The sequence below is a fragment of the Chlorocebus sabaeus genome, chromosome 4, assembly GCF_047675955.1.
Source record: "Chlorocebus sabaeus isolate Y175 chromosome 4, mChlSab1.0.hap1, whole genome shotgun sequence".
Taxonomy (NCBI): domain Eukaryota; kingdom Metazoa; phylum Chordata; class Mammalia; order Primates; family Cercopithecidae; genus Chlorocebus; species Chlorocebus sabaeus.
Genome location: NC_132907.1, coordinates 88,992,830 through 88,996,943, shown reverse-complemented (window position 1 = coordinate 88,996,943; position 4,114 = coordinate 88,992,830).

The following is a 4,114-nucleotide window of genomic DNA, read 5'->3' as shown; positions in this document are numbered from 1 at the left end:
GAAATTTCATAATGCAAAATGGCCATTTGCTTGGAGCAAAACTGAACCATAGTTAAAGCCACAATGTCACAGGGAGACCGGCATGGTGTGGCCAAGCCTCTCACACTGGCGTTGACCCACCGGGATGCAGCAGTCTGCCAACAGTTATGAAATGATCACATACTCACTGTAGGTGAATTTGGAGAATACAGAAAAAAGAAAGAAAAAGGAAGGAAGGAAGGAAGGAAGGAAGGAAGGAAGGAAGGAAGGAAGGAAGGAAGGAAGGAAGGTAGGAAGGGAGGGAGGGAGGGAGGGAGGGAGGGAGGGGAGGGAGGGAGGGAGGGAGGGGAGGGAAAGAAAGGAAGGAAGGAAGGAAGGAAGGAACGTTTTGGCTGAGAAAGAAAGGAAGGAAGGAAGGAGGAAGGAAGGAAAGAAAGAGAGAAAGAAAGAAGGAAGGAAGGAAGGAAGAAAAAGAAAGAAAGAAAGAAAAGAAAGAAAAGAAAGAAAGAAAGAAAGAAAGAAAGGAAGAGAAGAAAGAAAGAAAGGAAGGAAGGAAGGAAGGAAGGAAGGAAGGAAGGAAGGAAGGAAGGAAGGAAGGAGAAAGAAAGAGAAAGAAAGAAAGAAAGAAAAAAGAAAGAAAGAAAGAAAGAAAGAAAGAAAGAAAGAAAGAAAGAAAGAAAGAAAGAAAGAAAGAAAAGAAAAAAGAAAAGAAAGAAAGAAAGAAAGGTTGGTTCTGGCTGATATTGCCAGCTGGAAATAATCACTATTAAGCTTTTTGTACATGTCCTCCAGCCTTTTAAAAGATATTTTCTGATTACAACCTTTTGAACAGTAACACTCCCACTCCATTCAACAGATAAAACTCACAGAATTGGTATCGGATGTACAGAATCTTCCAGTGAAGGAGGCCAGTGGTTTCAAAAACAAATGACCGTGAGTGGGGAGGGCCCAGGAGCCCGCTGAGGGGTTACTGGGGATGGCAACTGTCTGTCATCCGGAACTGCTGGCTGCAGCCCAGGCCCGTCTGTCGGCTTTTCCTGTTGGGGGCTCTGGATATATGCAGATCTGGGAAAAAGGATTCCCCGTGCTTAAAATGTTTCTTAAAACCTCCGCTGCAGTAAAGTCATTTAAAATGCTATCAGCTTCTGTAAAAGGCAGAATCACACTTTCAGGCCAGGCATGGTGGCTCATGCATGTAATCCCAGCACTTTGGGAGGCCGAGGCACACAGATCACCTGAGGTCTGGAGTTCGAGACCAGCCTGCCCAATGTGATGAAACCCCATCTGTACTAAAAATACAAAAATTAGTCGGGTGTGGTGGTGGTCACCTGTAATCCCAGCTACTCAGGGAGGCTGAGGCAGGAGAATTGCTTGAACCTGGGAAGCAGAAGTTGCAGTGAACCAAGACTGAGCCATTGCACTCAGCCTGGGTGACAAGAGTGAGACTTTGTCTCAAAAAAAAAAAAAAAAAAAAAGAATTACCACTTTCCAGTGCTGTCTTCGCGGTGTTCCTGCCACAGTTTAGTCCCACTGGTTTCTACTTTAGGGACACATCCCACAGGCACTTGTGAGCGGGTCTGAAGGGCAACTCTTTAACAGCATAGGAGAGATTCCCCAGCTTACTGGTAATTTAGTTTTGTGGAAACAACACTCAGATATTTCCCAAGACTGCTGACAAACCATGGGGGTGAGTAGGTAGGGGTACGACATTCACACAGTGCAACTCCAATTTTAAAAAACAGACAAGGTTTCTGTATTTCCTTATAGTTGAACTAAACTCCTTCCAGTGCCCCTCACACTGCTGATGGCAGCAGAAACTCGAGTTGGCTGGTCAACTGCAACTCACAGCACCCCTCTGCCCCCGCTGAGGGATAAACTTAGTTCTGTTGATTCACTTTCTGATAGGGTGCTCTCCCCTCCAACAGTGCCGGTGTTAGTAGTAGTAGTAGCAGCAGTAGTAGTGGTATTCCAAAGATGCCCACAGCATCCACAGCTCCAGCTCCACCTGCCACTCTTAGTGGCTCCCATGCCCCTCCCAGCCTCTGTGTTCAGTTGAGATGTCCGTGGCTGGCGGGCCTCCTGGCCCGATGATGCTTTGTGTCAACCATTTTCATAGGAAAGCATTGGCATCTATCTCATCATGGTGTTAACTGGCTTTCCTCTGGTGTCTAATTATGGTAAGCTCTCTTCCAGGTGCACATTTTTCATCTGAATATCTTCCCTAGCAAGGTGTCTTTTCAAATCTCTTGCCTGTTTTTATGACATGATTTTCTTATTATTGAGTTTTGATTCTTTGCCATACAAGTCCTTTATCAGACATGGGTTTTGCAAATATTTTTTCCCTATCTGTAGCCTGTCTTTTCATTTTCTTGACAGCATCTTTCAAACAGCATAACTTTGTAATTTTGAGGAAGTCCAGTTTATCATTTTTTAAAAATTGTTATGAATTGTGTTTTTGCTGTTGTATCTGAGAGATCTTTATATAACCCAGTGTCACAGGTATTTTCTCCTACGTTTTCTTCTGGGACGTCTTATAGTTTTAGGTTTTACATGTAGGTCTATGATCCTCTCTGAGATATTTTGGGTATGAGATTTCAAGGTCATTGTTTCATATACAGATGTCCAATGGGTCCAGCACCACTTGTTGAAATAACTTATTTTGGGCCGGGCACGGTGGCTCAAGCCTGTAATCCCAGCACTTTGGGAGGCCGAGACGGGCGGATCATGAGGTCAGGAGATCAAGACCATCCTGGCTAACACGGTGAAACCCCGTCTCTACTAAAAAATACAAAAATCTAGCCGGGCGAGGTGGCGGGCGCCTGTAGTCCCAGCTACTCGGGAGGCTGAGGCAGGAGAATGGCAGGAACCTGGGAGGCGGAGCTTGCAGTGAGCTGAGATCCGGCCACTGCACTCCAGCCTGGGTGACAGAGCGAGACTCCGCCTCAAAAAAAAAAAAAAAAAAAAAAGAAATAACTTATTTTGCACGACCTTGTAAAGTGACACAGCTCTGGACAATGTGCTCTCTGAGAACTTTCTCACTAGGTTCATGTACAGTCCTGTAAAAATTGGGGGTGGCATTGTCATCTCTGTCTGTGACAGATAGAGAAAACAAGGCAGAGAGTGTATGAGTCCTTGCCCAAGATCGCCCAAGTACGAACAGGTGGAGCTGAGACCTGAACGGTGTCTGCCTAGCACCCAGTCCCAGGCGTCTGTGCATTTCATTCTCCGCCTTGAGGGACAAAGCAACACGGCCAGCCTCAGGTGGGCTCCTTAACCTGGGAGTCACTCCCACCGAGTCTTCTGCAGGACCAGGGATGCCCAGCGACCGAGGCTTCTGCAGGACCAGGGATGCCCAGAGAGGCAAGTCTCTTCACTAGCTCATGGGCTAAACATGACTCGAAGTTTCAGTGTATTAGAATGTATTCAATACACTTACCCTGTAATCCTGCCTCTGGTGAACCTGTCAACCACAACTGGCACAGAATTGATTTCCCTCCCCTTCCCTCCAAGACATGGCGTGGGCAGGAGCCACAGTCTCCCCCTAGAGACTAATCCACATCTCATAGGAAGAAAGGCCTCGACAGAGATGGCCTCTTCAATGCCAGGGCTCCCCTTTCAAAAGAAAGGAAACGTGATCCCACCCGGGATCAACATCTTAATGTGGTCCCACCCGGTATAAACATCATAATGGAAAAGACAGGGATTTGTGTTTTGTTGCATTTGGGGGCTTCCTTTATCCTATTCTAAACATTGGTTTTGGACAGCGTGCTAAAGCCCCACTCCTATTTGATGTAATCCTTTGTAAAATCATGGCCATCCCAATGGTCTTGTACTCCTTTTAAGTTTTCAGTAAATAAATACAGTCTGGCACAGCTACCCCCCATGGTGTGACACACCAGCACCCCAAAAGCCTCTCATCAATCATAGGATGGGGAAACCTTGTAATTCTACATGTTTCTGATATTTCCTTACTTAAGAAAATCATGTGCTAGGCTATTTAAAAATTACTTTTCATCTTAGATTACTCTAGAGAAATGTTTGCCCGGTGAAGTCTAGAAATCTGTAAGCCCTTTAATTTTAGACCTTCAATTCATTGAAAGGAACTATAACCCAATAGTAAACATTAATATTACCC